Source organism: Heterocephalus glaber, unplaced genomic scaffold (genome assembly GCF_053883595.1).
Source record: "Heterocephalus glaber isolate CG9 unplaced genomic scaffold, H.glaber_assembly_v1.0 deba00001444, whole genome shotgun sequence".
Classification (NCBI taxonomy): Eukaryota; Metazoa; Chordata; class Mammalia; order Rodentia; family Bathyergidae; genus Heterocephalus; species Heterocephalus glaber.
The window spans coordinates 18,625,683-18,647,820 of NW_028258297.1; the positions used below are offsets into that span (position 1 = coordinate 18,625,683).

General features: G+C 37.9%; 1 pseudogene; it reads right to left on the reverse strand.

The window, feature by feature from the left end:
- Nucleotides 1-1,092: 1,092 nt before the first annotated feature.
- Nucleotides 1,093-21,752, reverse strand: LOC101699678 (stathmin-2 pseudogene; annotated as a pseudogene).
- Between the last annotated feature and the right edge of the window lie 386 nt (nt 21,753-22,138).

A 22,138-nucleotide genomic window follows, 5' to 3' on the forward strand; every position in this document is an offset into this window, starting at 1 on the left:
TTTACCTTTGGAAGGACAGCAATTCATCTTAACTGAAACTGACACATACTGTAAGTCTGGGTTTGACTTCTCTGCCCACAAGGCATCAGCCAGTACTACCACATCGGAGTTTGCAGCATATCTAACCCCCCCAGCACAAAATCCCACATAACTCACAGCAGACCGAAGGACTCACTCTATAGCAAAGGAAGTTCAGTAGTAGGATCCAGTACCCTACCACAAACAAAATTACTCAGAAGCTGCCACTCAATGGAGCAAACAAATAGGCTATTAAAGCCACAGCTGAGTTTTTCAGAGGCAGTACCCTGAGATAGTACATCATCTGTGAGGATACACTGTACACTCCAAATCAGTGGCCATTACATCACACTCTGTTTCCAAGAGGAAGAAAACATGGGTCGCAGAATGATGGGATTGCTCCATTTCTCCTCACTTCCTGTGACCCACTCATGGAATTGACACTTCCTAGCCTTGTAACTATGGATTCTACATTTAGAGGTTCCTGGCTTCCAAAGAAGAGCCAGAAATGTTCAATCTACAGCTAATACCTGGGAACTTCAGGGGTTTTGTGCCAAGGAAGCAGTGTGCAAAACAAACAATTGCCATCCTGTCAAGAATGTTTGTCCTTCACACGTGTAAATACTGAATAGTTTCTCTGGTGTGAGAAACTGAAAGTGTAAATAAGGATTAAAATGAATAATTGATAATCTGAAATAGCAAGAAAAGGTTCAAGGGGTAGGGAAAGTGAGAGGGGAAGGGGAAAGGAAAGAAGGGAAAGGAAAAATTATGAGAAAAGGAAAAAATGGAAACAAAGTCTTTGTAAATAGAGAAGGGTGGAGGGGTTGAAGGGCACACAGCTAATGCGGAAAATTAAGAACCAAGTTACATCATGTACAGGTACAAGCACCCAATGATAAATGTAAATGTATTGTATACCTAAAATTTACCAATAAAAGAATTTAAGGAAAAAAAGAATGTTTGTCCTTGATCAAGAGGAGATACGTCAAGAAGGACTATATTTAATATCCTGATTCATTCAAGTATCTGAGTATTCTTTGGCCCAAATTTGATAGTAAACTGAGGAATGCACCTGCTATATCCTGAAAGGGGTATGGATGAGAAGTTTAGACACCTCAGAGATAAAGGCCGGGGAACCCAAAGGTAAGCCATTTAGACCAGAAAAGATGGAAGCTCAGGAGGAAACAATAACAGAAGGAGCTGATCAAGCCAAGATGAGTATCAGGAACCACAGTTCACCCAACCAACTTACCTCTTATAACCTTTCCTCATGGAAAGTGGCTCAGCACAATTCCTGTGGATCCATCTGCTCCCCAAAGTTCTACCTAAAAGTAGGTTTGAGCAGCAGAAGGAGTGAGTGGAAGCTGATGCTGAGGTGGGGAGCCCATCTCTCAAGAGAGAAGACTTACTTACCTCTCCTGGTGCCGAAGTGTGGCCAGCTATCTGCCTTTCTAGAAGCTGCCCTAGGCTGAAAAGAGCTTCTCACTTAAAGTCCCATGCTTTTACCAGGAGATGCCTGCATCAGTGATTATATGTCATTTTAGCAGCCTGCCCTCACCTCAGTGTGGAAGAAATCAGCAGAGCATGCCCCCTTGTGATATTCATCAAGATCTCATCACGCCCTAATCATCTTTCTGCCCAGTCCTGCTTTCCCCTCTTTCCCCAATGTGTCAGTCCTGAGTGCTCCCCAAAAAGCCCTTGCTTGCGTATTTCTCTCTTAGAGTGTGATATCTAGGAGACTTGGCCTCCAGTACGTATAATTATACCAAAATAGAAAACTCCAGATGACCCTGCATTATAAGTTTCTTATCTATAAATTAATGGTGTTTCAATTCATCTCTTAATTCTGCTAAATTATCTTTTAATCATCTCTGATTAACTTATTATCAAACATCCCCTCAGAAAATCAGAGAACTTTTCCTATGATTTTCAAGTCTCCAAAAGCCTATTTGTGCTATCTTTAGTCTCAATAAATGACCTCACCTCACAGAAATCAAGGCTGAATGTTATTTCCCTTAACCTCCTTCCTCCTACTCCTAAATTGCTTTGTGTACTCACACATACTTTTCTCCTTTCTTTCTTTCTTTCTCAGATAATAAAGTATCCCTTTCCATATTAAGGTTAATTCTTGCTGCTTAGCTCTTTACCCTATGGTTTCCTGATGTCTCCAAAACAGTATTTTATCAGTCTTTAATCTTTCCATCTGAAAGTTTCCTTCCTTTAGGTTTATTAATATCTAAAACATTATTTCATCAAAATCTTTAATCTCTGCATACAAGTTTCTTTCCTTTTGGTCTATAAATACCATTGCCTGTTATAAAACACACACACACACACACACACACACAAAGAAAAACCTTGAGGTGTATTTTTCTCCTTACCATGCATCTGTTTCTCTCCTATTCTTTGCCACTAAAGAGGGAAGAAAAGTCAGTAATCACTGTATCTACTCCGAGTCCAAAGCTCAATAAACTACAATCTGGATTCCATCCATAGATCTCTACTAAAATGTCTCTCTGACAAGTCATTGATGATTTCCTACTCATGAAGCCCAGCGGCCTTTCCTTAGTCCTTTTCTTTCTCAAAACCTCTGTATTTTACATCATCTGGCCTTGTATTAATAATCATTTTCTCTACACTGATGTTCTTATCTTGATTCTGTTTTGTTTTTTATGAGTCCTTTCTAAGTTATATCATGCATTTCCCGTACCAAAATGGTGTGACCCTTAGGGTGTAGGTGGGGGTTACCATCGGTGGGGGCACCACATCCACCACTGCTTCCACTGGAGGGTTCAGGCTGCAGTCCCCAGTCGCTGTGCTCCTCTGCAAGATGCTTCTCTTCTGGCAGGTGTTCGCTAATAGCAGCTGGATTGGCCACGAGGTTTTCCTTAATTTGCTCCATTTTCAGGATCAGCCTTTCCACCACCATCCTGTCGAAGTTGTTATTCTTCTCCAAATCTTTCTGAAGAACTTCGAGCTCGTTTCCTCTCCTCTACCAATTACTACAGCACCCAGGCCTCCTGAGTCTTTCTTCTTCCTTCTGCAGCCTCCAGGTTTTTTTCTGGATCTCCTCTAGGGCCGGGGCTTTCTTTTTAGAAGAAGCTAAAGTGAACAGGGCTTTTGAGTTAGGAGATTTTGGGTCAGCTCAAAAGGCTGGCCAGACGCACATTTCTTGATTTGCTTCACTTCCGAATTGTGGGAAGTGTAAATGTTGAGGTTGTGGGGTTCTGGGTAGAAGCAAGAGAAGATCAGTGACATCAGGACAGCTCCTTAGTTTTGCCCTTGGAGGCCACTGTGCTTCGGCCATTTTGTGGGGGACCCTGAGCGATAGCAAAGGTGAAGAGTGGAGCTACAGCGAGGGAGAGAGCAAGAAAGGAAATTCAAGATTCTTCAAGTTCTTTCCTCACTACATTTTCCAAGAACGTGTCCTGCCCACTTTCCTATAAAGCTCTTCATGTTTTATGAATTTCTACCCACTTTTATAGCCGCTCCTAAAATTCTGTTCTTGTTTTCTAACTCTAATCTTCCTCTCTTTTAGTGATTCCACTTTTTCCTATCTTAAATTACAAAAACCATCATTCACAAATGGAATCCCCACCTTGACAATTTCTCTAGCTCTCAAACACACCTTTACCATGCAGTAATATGTTATTACTGACTTCAGAATAATTCTACTATGTTGTGAATGTTTCAGTCCTCAGGTACTAAACAAGCATATATGCTAAATATGTTTTAAATATACTCAATACCTTTTCATTAATACTGGGATAACAATATAGATTTTATCCTTTGATACACTGCAATGACAGATTCCCTGACAGTCAGTTGTCTATATGTTCCTGAAATACTTGAAAATGTATTTTTACACTGCATAACTGGACTTTGTTCAAGATTTCTAAATCAGTATGCATAACTGAAATTGACCCACACATTTCATTGGAAATATCTTCATTGAGTTCTGGATTAGCTTATTCTTTTCTCATGCTCTGGAAGGTCTCATACAATTTGAAAAGTAGTTTATGTCAGCTCCAAGTACTCACAAAATCTTCTGATCCTAGAAATCATTTTTTAAGATAGTTCTTTAAAACATTACCCTTCTTCCATGTTATTTTATCTATTTGGGTTTTTTATTTCTTCCATATAATTTTTTATTTTGGTGCCAGGGATCAAACTCGGGACCTTGCGCTTGTGAGGCAGGTGGCAGCACCACTGAGCTAAATCCCCGGCCCTCTTCCATATAATTTTATCCAGATAAGATGCAAAAATATGTTTTTAAAATACATTGCTCAGGTTGGGTATGGTGCCACACCCCTATAATCCTAGCACTCAGGAAACTGAGGCAAGAGGATCACCGTGAGTTTGAGGCCAGCCCGGGCTACACAGTGATTTCAAGGCCAGCCTGAACTGCATAGTGAGACTCTGTCTCAAAAAAACCAAAATGAAATAAAATACTGATCTGGCAGAACAATTAAAGAAATCCTGATAGACTAAAATTTACATGAAAATGGAAATCTAGGTGAATTAATCTCTGGTGTCCCAGAAGTTGAGTTTTAATAGACATCACATACAAGGTAAAGAGAATGAAGCCTGTGTTCTCTACAGATTGGAAAATCGGATCAGAAAATCACCAACAAAGGCATGAATAAATAAGTTAGGGGAAGCCCTTACAAGAAGATATGCTGGGAGAAGCCTTAACACAGGGAGAAGATGGACAGAAATTCTCACCAAGAATGCACAGCCACGGGCCCTCTCTAGGACGAGAACAGGAATGGGAAGATCTTACAAACTACAGGGGAGGGAAAAACTAGATTATCTACAACAGAATGGCACACTGATGACTAATCTCTTAATAGCAACCATGGAAGGTAAGGAACAGTGAAATGCCTTCAAAATGCTAAGGAAGCAATTTTTAGGAAATATATTCCTATCAATATTATTAAAAATAAAGTTGCAGGGCCGGGGATTTAGCTCAGTGGTTAGATTGCCTGCTTTGCAAATGCAAGGACCCAAGTTCAATCCCCAGTACAAAAATAAATACATAAATAAAGTTAGAATAAAATCACTTATAAAAGAATAAAAACTCAATTTATTGCCAACCTACATCACTAAAGGAAAGTCTAAACTATGTACCTATGAAAAGGGAAAATAACCTCTTAGGGATGGGCTGAGATGCCAGATATACAGCAGCTAAAAACTATGGAAAAGATGACACAACCCTAAAAGGCACTGTATACTATAACTCAATAGCAGTAACATCTAATTTGGGAGTTAAAATATTTAGGTAGAACTAAAATACTGAACAAAACTACACTACCATTTTTAATAAGGAGACTGATCAAAATTCAACCACTTTAAATTTTTATATTGTCCAGGACAATGGTTACTACAAAAAGATTACAATACAAGGTATAATATTCCTATTAGGAAGGGAGAAATAAAGAAAAACAACTTAATCCAAAGTAGCCAAGAACAGGGAATAAAATGAAATAAATCAGGCCAAATAAAAAGGTGAAAATAAGGGCTGGGGATTTAGCTCAGGGGTTTTGTTGCCTGCTGCACAAGTGCAAGGACCCGAGTTCGATCCCTGGCACCAAAAAAAAGGTGAAAATAAGATGAAAGAAATGATTACAAACATATCAGTAATTACAAAAATGTAAATGAAATTAAAAGACAAAATTTCCTGTTTATTGGAGAAATATCTCCAACTTCAGGACAGAGTAACATTAAAATGACTTCAATAATGATGAGATTATGAATAATATAATTATTATTACAGTAACTAGCTTCAGTACTATAAATTAATACAGAAATAAAATGAGACCAAATTAGAATATAACTTGAAAGAGAGCTGATAAAAAACTTGAGTAGTCCTATAATTGTTAAAGACATTCAATCAATGTTTAAAGTCTTTCTCATAAAAAGAATTAAGTATTTATCCCTCCATTGCTATATAATTACACCTTGGGAAACCAAGTAATGAATGAAGGACAATTCCTTTTTATAAAAATATGCCAGTTGGTTCTCTTGTTACCTTTGCTACCTTGTGCTCTGCTGGTGGCTGTGTTTCTCCTCTGCGATGCCTGTTTGCCATCCCACCCTTGGATCCAGATGATTATGGACCAAAACCTCTAGGAACTATAGTCATAAAAACAAAACAAGAGAGAAGTTCAGTGGATCACAGCACCCAGAAGGAAGCTCCCACCTCCATCCCAGGCTCCTAGGGCAGAGAAGGTGAGCCGGTCCCAGAACCTGGAAGGAAGCTCCCCCGCTGCCATCCCAAGCTCCTAGGGCAGAGAAAGTTGAGCCGTGTGGGCAGCAGAAGCACCCCTCCCATGGAAATGAGAAAACACATAAACAAGCCTCAAAAACAGAGTTCCAGATCACCTAGAGCAACCCCAAAGGGAAACAAAATGGAACAATCTGATACTCAACCACCTGGACTCTCTGAACTGACAACAAAAGAGGATCTGGGAAAAATGAAATCAGAAATAATTACTCAGATAACAGCAAAGATTTTGCTCATGGTACAAGACATGATTAATAAATCTAGAGGACACAGATAAAAAAATAGAGGATCTGAGGAACATGATGGAATCCCAACACAGGAAACAAATGGAATCCATAAAACAGATGCAAACAGATTTCAAGGAGATTAAAAACTCCATTGAAAGTCTGTGCAGCAGAATGAACCAATGTGAGGATAGAATTTCACATATCGAAGATTAGATTGCAATTAGTGAGGAGGAAAAGAAAAATTGCTTTAAAATCGTAAGGGAACACGAGAAATCAATCCAGCAGATGCTAGACAATGCAAAAAAGAATAACATAAGATTGATTGGAGTCAAAGAAGAAAGAGGAGAGAGTGCAGATGACATTAAAAAAAACTGTTCACAGAAGTGATGGCACAAAACTTCCCAAGGAGGGGAAAAGAATTTGACATACAGATAAGTGAGGCATATAGGACTCCAGCTAGCCTTAATCAAAAAAAATCTACACATAGGCATATAATAGTTAGGATTCCAGAAATCCAACAGAAGAACAAAATTCTACAAGCAGTCAGAGAAAAGAAACAAATCACATACAAAGGAAAGCCCATCAGAATCACAGCAGACTTCTCAGTGCAAACCCTCAAGGCAAGAAGAGCTCAGAGTGATGTATTTCAAGCCCCAAAGGACAACAGCCTCCAACCCAGATTGATGTACCCTGCAACACTATCTTTCAAAATTGATGGAGAAATAAGATACTTTCATGATAAAGAGCACCTCAGGAACTTCATGAATACCAAACCAGCACTCCAAAAAATTTTAGACATTACCCTAGGAAAAGACAATGAGGATCACAACCACAGGAAACACAGCAGAATGAATCCATTGGGCGTGACAAATTAAACGCAAAGGGGGACAATCCAACAAAAAGAAAACTCATGACAGGCTTTTAACACTTTTAACTTCATGTCCCTAATGAGTGTATAATTCAATCTTATTATTGTACTGATTAGTATTTTTCTGATTCTAGAGTTGCACACCATTCCGTGTGCTATACTGGCTATTTATCATCTTCTTATGTCTACATTTTAATTGGGTTGTCTATTAATGAGCTCTAAGAATTCTTTAGATATTCTGGCCATAGGTTATATGTATTGTAAATATGGTCTGTTTAAGGACTACTTTTCATTTTAATGATGTCATTTAAAGTTCTAAATTTTGATGGAATCCCATTTATCAATTTTTTTCCTTTATACATGTTTTTTGTATCCTAGGTAGTTCTTGCCTACCCTGAATTCATAAATATTTTCCCTTATAATTTCTTCTTAAAGTTTTATACTTTTAGGCTTTCATATTTAGGTTCATAGATCACTTCAAGTTATTTTCATGTATGGAAATAAAGGGTTGAGGTTAATTTTTTATATACGGATACCAGGTGTTCTAGTGCCATTTGCTGAAAACACTATCTCTTCCTCGGCTCTTGAATTGAATTTACATTCTATAAAATGCTAATGTTAAATAATCTTTCAAAACTCAGTGGACCATATATGTGTGGTTCTCTTTCTAGATTCTCTGTTTTATTCAAATGATCTATATGTCTTTCCTTACACCAACACTGCCTTGATTACTGTAGCTTTAGAGGAAGTCTTAAAATTAGGTACTAAAAGTCTTTCAACACTGGTTTTTTTTCTTTCTCTTTTTACTTTTCTAGGTCCTTTATACTCCTACATAACTTTTAAATTTCAATATCCAATTCTTCATTTATAGCAAGTATACACACACCTGAATTTTTATATATACCTTGTGTTTTCTAATCCTGCTAAATTCAAGTACAAGTTCTAGGGGCTCCTAGAGATTTCTTACTATTTTCTCTGTAGATGATCATTTCATCTTTATACAAAGATTTTTACTTCTACCTTGCCAATCCTATCCTAATTGTGTCACTTTATTGCCAGACTGTTTCGGTTTAGGCCTACGTTTCAAAGTTTAATGGACAGATGAAGAATAAGCATATCTGCCCTTGTTCCCCACCTTAAGGAGAAAGCATTGTATCTTCTCCATTCATATAAGGGATTTTTGCTGGAAGTATGGAGTACATGTCTTTGATCTGTTGAGAAGGTTCTGTTCTACTTCTAGTCTCCTGATAGCTTTTACCATGAACAGCTATAGAATTTAGTCCAACACTTTTTCTACAACTAGTGACAGGATCATATGGCTTTTTCCTTTCCTCTGTTAAAATGATGACTTTCTGGCGATGGATCTTCCAATGCTGAACCAACACTGCCATCCCTATAACAAAACCACTTTCTACATCCTGCCAGATCTGACTTCTAATAGTTTGTTTTGTTAAACAAATTTCTATCTATGTTCATACTTTTTTCTTCTATTATCTTTATCCAGTTTTAGGATTAGCACAATGTTGAGTTCCTAATATGAGGGGAGAAGTGTCCTTCTTCTTTCTGCTTTGAATGCTTGATATAATTTATCAGTTAAAATGTACATGAGCCTGTTGTTTTCATATAGGTAGGTTTTCAAGCTAGGAATATACTTTCTTTAATAGGTGCCATTCAAATTTTATATTTCCTCCAGAGTCAGTTTCATTAATCTGTCTTCCAAGGTACTTCTCAGAAGTTGTCGAATTCATTTCAAAAAGGATTTTTGTAATATGCTATATCCTCTTAAATTCTGTAAAATCTGTGATTGTGTCTCCTAGATCTTGATATTGTAATTTTAAAAATGTATAATTGATACTGTGTAATAGGATGAAAAGGTCTAAAGGAGCAGGGGAAGTGGGAGGGGTAGGGGAAGGGGAAGAAGGAAAAAGAAAAAATATGAGAGAAGGAAAAAAATGGAAACAAAGTCTTTGCAAATAGGGAAGGAGGGAGGGGGTGAAGGGAGGGCAGGGGAAGGGGAAAAAAATAAGAACCAAGATACTCATGTAAAGTGCAAGGACCGGAGTTTGATCCCCGGTACCAAAAAAAGATACTCATGTAATGGTACAAGATCCCAATGATGAATGTAACTGTATTTTATACCTAAAATGTACCAGTAAACTTAATGGGAAAAAATTATAGCATAAGCATTTGGGGTTATAATTTTTTCATCTAAAAATATTTTTTCTTGGTTAGTCATTTTTAGGAACTGATCTATAGACTGGGTAGAGATCAGAATTGCCAGAAAAAAAATTTTTTTAATCTTGAGTCCTGCTTTAAAGATAATGATTTAGAAATTCTGAAGCAAGACCAGGGAAATCAAAAATTTTTAAACAACAACAGAACACATCTTCTTCAAGAAATTCTGATATACGTGCTAAGCTTTACTGGCCTAAATATTTCTAAAGTCTGTAGAGTCACTGTTAGTATTCTACAACTCAGGTTATCACTATGCTTATTAATATTTAAATCTACTATGCAAAATTATGACATCTACCCTACATAATTTGAGAATGTGCTTTAATTCCCTTCTCCTGCAAGTTTGATTCCATCAGACACAGCCTTCAGGTCAGAGATTAGCATTTGGGACTGTACTAGGGAATGACTAATAGCTACAAGGTCAGGAAGTGGAACAAGATTTCAAATAGAAAAAATGGGCCGAGACACCAACTTGAAAACACCCCAACTGATTCTCAGCTACCTCTGAGAATAGAACTGCTCCTGAGAGGTGTCTGCAAGAGGTCTGGGTCTTTGCAGTAAACATCAGCTTCTCATGGCATACAGGCTGCCTTGGGAAGGGGCCAGAACTGGGACAAAGGGACTTTCTTAGCCGACATGAGAGTAAGTTCCTCAGCCTGAACAGGCATCTGGGTGCACTTTTCAACATGCCCTTCACTTACCTTCTCAGGAAAAAAGATCACAGGACTGAGCCTTGAGCACTTCTCAGTAGAGAACCAGCACTTTTAACCTGCCAAAAACGTACATTACTGTCTCTTACTTCCTTCCATTTCAAGCACTAGATGTTTGTGGAATGACTTTCCACTATGATGAAGCATGTATTTCTATGTGGAATTATTTCTAATCCCTGAAACAGCATGTCTTAGTGCCTCTTCTGTCTACAGTTTTGATTAATCAGAATAAATTACCTAAAACAACCAGTGATGTTTGTCAAAAAGATTTATAATTAGTATACGTATTTCTCCCTTCTTTGGAAAGAGAAAAAAAAATCCTGATTCTGAAGATAATCACACCTACATCCCTTTCATGGAGTGGCTTAAATAAGAAATCATCACTACAACTTTTCAGGAACCAGGAAATACTAGCATTCTCCCTAAATTGCCTGATTTAACAGGTATAACAGACAAACAGAATAGGCAAGACCATATCCTGGCACCTCCAAATCAGAGGGGGCTTCAACTGCCTGAAGAGTTCATATCTAGTGACAGTCTAGTGACAAGACATGGTTGGGGCTATATATAGCATATCAAACAGTATACTTGGAGTCCAATATCATCGGCCTGAGTTCTTCTGCTGCTGCTTTCAGCTTCTGGTATTAAATATTTCCTTATGTATCCCAGTCCCCGTTTCCTTCACTTGTAAAATAGGGGTGACATCACCATCATCACAAGAAGAGACATAGCTCTGAACACCCAAGCCAGTCTGGACTACATAGCAAGATATTGACGCAGGCACAACAAAACAAACAAACAAAATCTCCCAACTGAAACAAAGGAGAGTCATAAGTATGGAAATGGAGCTTAGATCTGTGGACTTCTTGGTACAGAAAAATAATTTCTCCTTCAGCAAAAAAGGAAAAGAAGATAAAATATTGCCAATCAGTTGAGGGTCCTTTTCTCTATGCAGATAGAAATCATGAATTGGCGAAGGGCAACAGTGTGAGCAGCACTGATACACCCATGAACACCAGTCAACCCTGTATGTCAATGGTTGACACTCTGGCTGCAGGTCTCTGTGGCAGCCACCATCTTACAGTGGTCAAAGCAATCTTAGAAAAGCAAAACTGAGGGCCAGGGATTTAGCTCAGTGGTACTCCATCTGCCTAGCAAGTGCAAGGTCCCAAGTTCGATCCCTGGCGCCAGAAAAAAAAAAGAAAAGAAAAGAAAAACAAAATTGTAATGTAGGTGTTGCAATTCCAGGTATCAAGACTTAAAGAAAAGCCCACTTGATTGATGACAAAAGTAACACACAATGAATTAGAAAAGGATTTTTTTAGTCAATGCCTAATACCAGGTGGGTACTAGTCACCTGAATATTCATATCTAAAGATCTGAATCTTGAACACTACCTCACACCATATGCAAATACCATTTCCAGAAGTATTACAGGTCTAAACATGAAAGCCAAAACAATAGGGCTTCTAAAAGAAATCATTAAAAAATATTTTTATGACATCTGGATAAGCAGAGATGTTTTCTTTTTATTGCTTATTTATGTTTTTTCATTTTGTTTGTGCTGGGGAGCAAATCTAGAGCCTCATGCACTTTAAGCATATACTCTACCACTAAGCTATTCCAACAGCCAGGCAAAGACTTCTTAAAGAGAATACAAAAAGCACTAAGCATAAAAGATACAAAGTTGATAAATTATACTACATTAAAATTAAGAATGTCTGTTCATCAATGTTATCATTAAGAAGTAAAAGGTTAAGCCCCAGAGTGGAACATGTTTGCAATACATCTCACTGACAAAAGTCTCAGATCCAGAACACAAGAAAACTCCTAAAACTGCTAAGAAAAAGACAGATAATCCAATAGAAAAACTGAGCAAGAAACTTGAACAGAAAGAGGACATTCAAATGCTCAATAAACATATCTAAAGGATCTCAACTTCTTTAGTTGAAACCAGAATGAGATATCACAACCATTTGCCTTTAAGACTAAAAATAAAAATGACAATACCAAAAGTCAGCAAGGACCAGAAACAATTAGACTCATAGAGGACTACTTTGGGAATTGGACTCTCTGGCACACGTCTGTAGTACCAGCTACTTGGGAGGCTGAGGCAGGAGGATGGCTTGAGCAAAGGAGCTAGGGTCCAGCATGGGTCAGCAAGTGTGAGATCCCAAACCTGCCACGGACCAAAAACAAACAAACAAACAAACAAACTACTCTGGAAAAACTCTTCAGCAATGGGTTATCCTATCTACCAGCAATTCCACTCCTAGGTATACATCCAAAGAAATGTGTGTCTGTGTTTCCTAAAAGACATGTAGAAGAATGCTCTTCCTAATGTTACTAGTGTTAGCAAAAGACTGCAGACGTTTTGTACAACAAAATACTGAGAGCACTGAGCACTGAGAAGGAACAAAGAATGGTTACATGTGACAACAGGGATAAATCTCACAAACATGACTTTCACTAAGCAGAGATAGACCAAAACAAAATATACTGAGTCCACCAAAAAAATGTGTACACACTTCAAGAAAAGAAAAACTTGTATAAATATTTTAATACTGAATTTATTGAGATATTATGAGATTAATATAAATTATCTTTGGCCTCTACAATTATAAAAGGTGCTCAAAGTGGTGGTTATTAGCTTCCAGACATTTTTTTTTTCCTGTAACAGGGTCAAACTCAGGAACTTGCACTTGTGAGGTAGACGTGGCACCACTGAGCCAAATCCTGGCCACCCAGGCATTTATTAGTACAGTGAACTGCTCCGTGGGTAATCTTGGTCACTAAGATTGCTCCACATGTATTTTCAATTTCTTCCCTAAGGATAGTGGGTTTTCTGCAATATTTGACATCCTCTAGGGTCCCCATTATGAGGGTAACACCATCCTTTGAAAAAAACATCATACTATTTTTCTTTTCCTGAGGTATGTATACATTCTTTTTGGCAGACTCTGTATATATAACCTGTATGATTACATTTATTAAATTTTGGAAAAAGACAAAACCATTGGTTTCGAAGTTAAGATTATGATTATATTTGAGTCTGTAATAAGTGGAAGCATATACCAAGTTAGAGTCTGGGATTCTAATAATTATTTATTTATTGTTGTCATACAAGTAACTTCACTTTATGGAAATTCCTTGAGCTAATGTACTACAGTCTTTGCATTTTTCTTCTCCTCCTTCTCCTCCTTCCCCCCTCCCCTTCCTCTTCCTCTTCATTTCCTTTCCTTCTCCTCCTTCTCTTTCACCTTATTCTTCTCCTTCTTTTTCAGTCTTGGAGATTGAAGGCAGGGCCTTTTTTTTAACTTTAAGATCAAGTATAAGTTGCTAAGTTTCCCAGACTGGATTCAAACTTGCGATCCTCTTGCCTCGGTCCTCCTGAGTGCTGGGATTATAGGCCTGCAACACTATACCTGGCTTGCATTTTTCTTCTTATACTTCAACAAACATTTTTTTAAATTTTATTTTATTGGTACATTTTAGGTATACAATATAATGACATTCATCATTGGAAATTTGCACCTTTACATAATCTCTCTTGGTTCTTATTTTTCCCCCTTCCCCTGCCCTCCCTTCAACCCTTCCATCTCTCCCTATTTACAAAGGATTTGTTTCCATTTTTTCATTTTCTCATATTAATTCCATTCCCTTCTTTCTTTCCCCTACCCCTCCCACTTCCCCTTTGCCCTTTTTCTTCCTATTTCACATTATCTATTATACCTTTTAGTCCTTACTTGCACTTTCAGTTTCTCACAGTATTTATACATGTGTGTCCTTTTTTTGGGGGGGTACCGGGGATCGAACTCGGGTCCTTGCGCTTGGGCGGCGGCGAAACCACTGAGCTAAATCCCCAGCCCAGTGTCCTATTAATTTCACTTAAAGAGTATTGCTTCAATGTGCATCCATTTAGCTATAAATGTCTCTAATTTCTCATTATTTATGGCTGAGTAGTACTCCATTTTATAAAAAAAAAAACCCACATCTTCTTTATCCAGTTTCCAGTTGATGGACAATTGGGTTGCTTCCAAGTTTTAGCTATTTCAAATTGTGCTGCTATGAACATGGGTGCACACATATCACTGTGGTATGATTCTTTTAATTCTTTGGGGAAAATACCCAGCAGTGGAATAGCAGGGTCAAATGGGACTTCCAGTCCTAGTTCTTTGAGGTATCTCTATACTGATTTCCACACTGGTTACACCACTCTACACTCCCACCAGCAGTGGAGCAAGGTTACTCTTTCCCTACAGCCCTGCCAGCATTTGCTATTGGTTGATTTCATGATAGCAGCCATTCTTTCTGGAGTGAGGTAGAATCTCAGTGTTGAACAAACATTTCTTTTTTTAATTTCTGCATTAATCAATTTTCTCCTCACTGGGACAAAACACCCAACACCCACAAATTAAAGGAGGAGAGATTTGTTTGACTCCTGATTTCAGAATTTTAAGACCATGGTTGACTGGCTCCAGTGCAGAAACATCGTAAGAGTATAGTGGAGCAAGGCTGCTCAGAGTCTGCTCTGGTTGGGAGCAGAGCTCAGGGGAAGGGCAACTGGCACACCAAAGGCACAGCCCAGTGACCCTGCTCCAAACAGCAGGTTCAGCTGTGAGCATCAGTGGGTTGATCCACTGAGGACTGTAGCGCCTCTGGGATCCAGTCACCTCTCCAAGAGTCTCTTCATCCAGTCAAGCTGACAATTAAGAATGCCTGGCACAATTCCTGAAGCACTTTTCTTTTTTTGGTTTTTTGGTTTTTTTGGTACCGGGGATTGAACTTGGGTCCTTGCGCTTGTGGAGCAGGCGGCGAAACCACTGAGCTAAACCCCCGGCCCCAGCATTTTTCTTCTTATACTTCAACAAACATTTTTTTCTAATTCCCAAACATTTCACAAAAGAGAAATACTGATTTTTTTCTTTACTCAAAATAAATGAGGGAACACAGGTATGAAGCCAACTAAACCACTGCCTGTTCACGGATGGCAGATGTCTTCCGCTGCTATTTTCCCAAAGTTGGTTTTCACCCAGGGTTCTTGCACCACTTCTGAGTGCTTTTGCTGGGTTTTCTCTTTTTGCCATCCTCTTACATCTGTATTTTGTTTTCTTTCCATACATGGTTCTGAGGCTGATGAAAGCCGACTGCATTGGATCTCAGAAGTTCATTTTCCATTTCTTAATTGCAATGGTAGCCATAACACAACTGCAGAAAGGCAATTTGCTGTCCAAATCTTAAAAAAGAAAACACCAATTAGATGATAATCCATCTGCATTCTTTTAAAAATTTAGCATGGTTTTACTTTGAAACCAACATTCTCATTTTAAATTCCCATTGAATTTCATCGTATAATTTTAGTGTCCTGTATAATTTTAGTGTCGTGCAAATGAACAAATTTTTGTGAATTCCTACTGCAAATTGGAATAATTGATATTTATCCCTTTATTCTTGATGTTTCATTTTGAAGGTCAAAAGTAATATCAATTCAATTTCACATTTGATTAAATGTTATGCTGACGTTCCAAATTTCCCTTGGCCCCAATTTTTAATTATTTTCCACCTTTTTTTATTTTATTGGTTTATTTTAGATATACAGTATAATGACATTCATCATTGGAAATTTGCACCTTTACATAAACTCTCTTGGTTCTTATTTTTTCCCCATTCCCCTGCCTCCCTTCAACCCCTCCATCCCTTCCTATTTACAAAGACTTTGTTTCCATTTTTTCATATTCTTTCCCACCTTTGATTAGTTTATTTCGTCAGAATCACACCAACTACAATTGCCTCAGAAGAAAGAGAAAAGAACTAGAATTGAGTTATTAATTTTTCCAAAGGGTACAGTAATGCATATATAAAGCAATCTGGTGTTAAGTAATCACTGGTACAAAATAAGCAGCAAAGATGACTTCCCATTGGGATTTTAAACTTTATGATTAAACTATAGGAAAGAACACCATCTAGCAATTATAATTTCTAGTAAAGAAACTGGCCTAAACAACTTTTTCCATTAACTTCATTGGTACATTTTAGGTATATAATACAGTTACATTCATCATTGGGATCTTGTACCTTTACATGATGTATCTTGGTTCTTATATTTTCCCCATTCCCCTGCCCTCCCTTCACCCCCTCCACCCTTCCCTATTTACAAAGACTTTATTTCCATTTTTTTCCTTTTTTATTTTTTCTTTTCCCTTCTTTTCTTTCCCCTACCCCTTCCACTTCCCCTACTCCTTTAGACCTTTTCTTCCTATTTCACAATATCAATTATACATTTTGATCCTTATTTACACTTTCAGTTTTTCACACCAGAGAAACTATTCTGTATTTACACACGTGTGTCCTATTTATTTCACTTAAGAGTATGACCTCAACGTGCATCCACTTAGCTATAAGTGTCTCTAGTTTTTTGTTCCTTCTGGCTGAGTAGAACTCCATTTTATTAAAAAAAAAACCCACATCTTCTTTATGCATTCTCCAGTTGGTGGGCACTTGGGCTGCTTCCAAGTTTTAGCTATTACAAACTGTGCCACTATAAACATGTGTAAGCATATATCACTGTGGTATGATTCTTTAAATTCTTTGCAGAAGATACCCAGCGGAGGGTTGGCTGGGTCAAATGGGACTTCCAATCCCAGTTGTTTGAGGTATCTCCATATTGATTTCCACAGTGGTTGCACCAGTCTGCACTTCCACCAACAAGGAAGAAGGGTTCCTTTCTCCCCACACCCCTGCCAACATTTGTTATTGGTTGATTTCTTGATAGCACCCATTCTTTCTGGGGTGAGGTGGAATCTCAGTGTTGTTTTCTCTGCATCTCTCGAATGACCAGTGATGTTGAACATTTTTTCATATATTTATTTGCTGCTTTTACTTCTTTGAGAAATGTCTGTTCATTTCAGATGCCCATTTTTGGACTGGGTCTTTAAATTTGGGGGGTCTGATTTTTTTTAAGTTCTTTATAGATTCTAGATAGTAGACCTTTGTCTGAGGAACAGCTGGTAAAAATTTTTTCCCACATTGTATGTTGTCTCTTAGCTCTGTTGGTGGTTTCTCTTGCTGTGCAGAAGTTTTTTAATAAGATGAAATCCCAGTCATTGATTCTTTGTGCTAGTTCCCATGCTACTGAGGATTTGTTCATAAAGTTTTCTCCTATGCCAAAGTCTTCAAGAGTTCTACCTAACTTATCTTCCAGCAAGTTTAGTGTTTCTGTTTTAATATTTAGATCTTTAATCCACCTTGATTTTAGTGGCCTAAACAATTTTTAAAATACTTTAATTGAGACATTCAAACTTTAGTCCCTGTTTTTGATAGTTAATATAATTAATCTATAAATGCAAATTTGAGACATCTTTCTTTAACTACCATGTAATTCTGATTACATGTAATAAATATTCTGTTATATAAAGATGAAAATCTACCCTGGAAAAACAAAAACCAATAAGCCACAAATTATCATTTATTTCAGAAAAATGAAAAAGAACATTCTGATTTAAAATAGTGGCAAATTCTCTCCCACTACTGAAAAATCTTTACCAATGAAAATGTACATACTTATAATGTTTCCAGAGTATAATAAAAGCACTGTGCAATCATAGATAATTTTTTTAAATATTTACATCCCAACAATTGTTTTCTCTTTACTGACATTTGGGGAAGAATAAAGTCTTACAAGTCTGACTATTCCTTTGGAAATTACTGTGACCCTAAAGGGACATTTTTCTTCCTCTAAGTGTTAATGATTTCTATGGCAACTCTCCATCTGGTTTCCACTATTTTCACAGGCGTTTTAAATTAAGCTTATATATGTTAATGTTCCAAGATTATCATGGTGTTTGCATAAACCATATGGCTCTTTGACAGACTTGATTATGCCAGTAACATTAGGAAAATATTTAAATGTCGTGTCTGTTTTGCAAGAAAAAAATTGATGTAAAATGGGAATGAAGTTGGAATGGGAAACACTGTTTCTACAAACGCATTCATAATACTGTAAATCTTTAAGCCAATGACTACAGATTTCTTCTTTTTAACGCAATACTTGGAATTGAACCCAGGGCCTTCACACTGGGCTATACATCCCCATTCCTTTTTTTTCTTTCTTTCTTTCTTTCTTTCTATTTTAAGACAGAGTCTCACTAACCTGCACAGCCTGGGTACAAATTTGTAATCTTCTGGTCTCAGCCACTCAGAGTGCTGGGATTACAGGCATGTCCCACCATGCCCAGCTATCTCTATTACTTTCAAACATAAAGTGATTTAACTTCCATGAAGAAAACATTTTGTACAGAATATACTTAGATTTATCCAATACTTAAAACTACAGGAAATATACCAACTTCCCAATATAACTACATATCTGCTGTCTTCTTTATATGGATTACACTAGTTTTACTAAGGATCACGAAGAAGGATAGAGTCTCCCTTTAAAAAACAAAACCTACTAAAAGGCAAAGAGAAACTCTAAGTCAAACAAAACCAGAAGTTCTTTTCTCACTAACAAATCCTGTGACTAGAAAACTCCAGAAATAATGAAGTCCACAAGAAATGTCCTCAAGTTTAAAAAAAAAAGAAAAAAAACGGTTAAAACTTCCACGATTTATTCTCCCATCATACATGACAGAAACCTCCAGGCTCAGGGTCTTGCAGACAGGAAAAACCAACAGAACCTTTAACCTTTCACCACTGAAACTTTGATCCCAAGGCAAATATGGCTACATTTCCTATTTTTAAACAGCATTCATTTTAAAGAGACTTTCTTCAAGATGCAGAAGATAATTCCGGATTATATTGCTAACCGGGTTTGTTTCTCTTTCTCCTCCCCTTCCCCCAAGTAGGCTGATGGGTCTTGCATGTGAAGGTTTGTGTGTGTCATGTGTGTCGTGTGTCCTGTGTGTGTCCTGAGTGTCCTGTGACCCAGGAGGGCTGAAAAGGGCCCATCATCATCTACTTCCCCGGCTCTTCCCTGACCTTGTGCCCCAAATCCCCACGGCTCGGTTCCATGAGTGTGGGCCATTGACATTCCCAGTAGAAAAGCTCACATCCGAGAAAGGGAAGCTATTACATCTGCTCCATTCATTCTCATCTCCCTAGCAGGGAGTGGGGCTCTGAGGAAATGGGGTAAGTATGTTTTCATTGGGGATCCTCCTAAAAAAAAAAGAAAGCAGACTACACAGGAAACATTTTAACACTTTGCCAGGGAGAGCAGTGTCATGAGCATACTAATTATCCAAAGCAGGCACAAACACAGAAAGACAGAAGGAAATGTATCTTATCTTGAGTTTGTTTAGGGTTAGACCTGCCCTAATGCAGTAATTCTTCCTTTGTTGCCTCTTACATCTTTGTTGATGTAATACAAAGGTACAGAGTTCTCCAAGTTTCTCTTAAAGCATGGCTGTAATGTAATGGATGATGTAGCACAGGACAGGATTTCCTACTTTTTATGGCTAAATAATATGCCACTGTTTGTGTACACCAAATTTACCTTACCCATTCACACAGTGACCGACTTTTAGGCTGCTTCCATCTCTCAGCTGTTGTGAATAATGCTGCAGTGAGCATGGGAGTATAAATGTCTAGACCTTGATTCAGTACATCTAGATCTTGATTTCAACACTTCTGTATAAATACTCAGGAGTGAGATTTCTGGATTATGTAGTAGTAGTTCTTTGAATTATTGGAAGAACCTCTATACTACTTTCCACAGCAGGAGACATTATGCTAAGTCAAGCCAGTCACAGAAGAATAAACACTGCATGATTTCACTTATGTGGGGTTCCAACATGGTCAAACTTGCAGAAACAAAAAGTACAACAGTGTTTCCTGGGGAACTCGGGAGAGGAAAGAGGAATTTCTGTTCAATGGATTCAGAGTTTCAATCACACAAGATGAAAAACATCCAGAGATCTGCTGTACAATGTAGTGCATATAGTTAGCAATATTGCACTTTAAAAAACTATTAAGAGCCAGGTGGTCCACACCTATAAACTCAGCACTCTGGGAGGCTATGACAGAAGGATCACACATTCAAGCCCAGCCCTGCAACCTAGTGACTTAGGGAGACAAAAAACAACAACAACAACAACAAATTATTACAAGGGTAAATCTCATGTTATATATTTATTAAGACATTTTTTAAATGTGGTTTATAATATTTGCATTAATTTCACCAAATTCAGGTCCCAGGTCGAGTCTTTGATATAAAGAATCCCTGGAACCAGAGTAGTCCTTCTGTCCTATGGTGACACAGGAAGACAATGCTACCTGATGACACAGGAGCACTCCAGAAAGGACCATGGGGCTTACCCCATGTCACCAATGGGATTTCACATCTGAACAAATCAGAATAGATAATGCTACTGCATTTTCCACTTTTGTTTGTCTGTTGTTGTGCTTTTGTCTTTGTTTTTTGCCATACTAAGGGCTGAACTCAGAACCTCGAACATGCTAAGCAAGTGCTCTATCACTGTGCTACAGCTTCACCTCCTGCATTTTTGGTAAGGAAAAGAATCCTTGTGTTATCTTGTCAGTTATCAATTTCCATTCTGCATGCTGCATTACAGGGTAGAAGGTTATCTGTATTGGCTCTTTAGAAGCACCTAATGCAATTGTGATTTCGGACATAACATGCTTTTACCCTGTCTAACATGAAAGAGATTTTTAAAAGTGAAAGGCATAAAAGAAGGAAAAAGGTTATCTTAGTAGTGAAGCTGTTCTATCTGTAACAGACAGGCAGATATAGAATATATATGAACATATACATAATATATGTAATACATAACATGTACTATGCATATTTTAATGAAAATGTCTAAATGGAAAGACCATTATTCAGGTATTTCCTAGACAAAACCACTTCTGAAGCTAATTAACCATGAGGATTATACAAGTGGACATAAAGGGTCAAGGAAATAGAAATCAAATCAACATTTTCTGAAAGTCTACTCTGTTTTGAAACTGTGGGAATGGTATTCAAAAATTCTTCATGTGCTTAAAATAAACATTTCTCTATACCATATAATTCCATGTGGAATAATCAATCTAAATGTTACCATTCAGATAATTCTTATCGGAAGTCTACAGAGAAACCCAAAGAAAAGTGTCCCGTGTTTCATTACAAAACATGCACATTTTATTTACTTATCTATCGGAGGTGGATCTTCTTAGGCTTGGACCTGAGACACTACCACAGTAACTGTGCTCACAACTGTGCTCACAGGTGTGGCCACCACACCTGGTAAGACAAGTCTCTTCCAGCCACCTACTCAGGTTGTCCCAGTTTTCCCTTGTGAAAAACCCATTTCTCCTCTTGCCATCCTGGAAATCCTGCCTTACCTACCTGCAGTGTATTCTCTTTGACCATGGTCTTCTGTCGCTGTTAGCAGAGCCATTACCTGGACCATACCCTCACATCTTGAGGTCCTTTCACTCCCCTGTCCAGGCTGCTCAGTGCTACTGACCCAAAAGATTCACAGAACTCCTATAGAGTAGTCTGGAGACCTTTAGTTGTGATGCATTAGACTCCACTATATCATCTTAAAATGTCTGCTAGAGACGTCGCTCAGTAAGAAAGCCCTGGGTTTAATCCCCAGTACAGTGGACCCTCAAGTTATGACTGGCCTGACATATGAAAAACAACCAGAATTTTAGTTTTAACTTACGAACAAAGTCTTGAGTGACAACCCAAAGGTCGGCCTCTTGTGCTTCCAGATGGTCTCAGACATTGATTTAACCCTTAAAGAGTTCTGGAAGGAACATTACAACATCCTTTCCTGTGTGGAGTTAATTG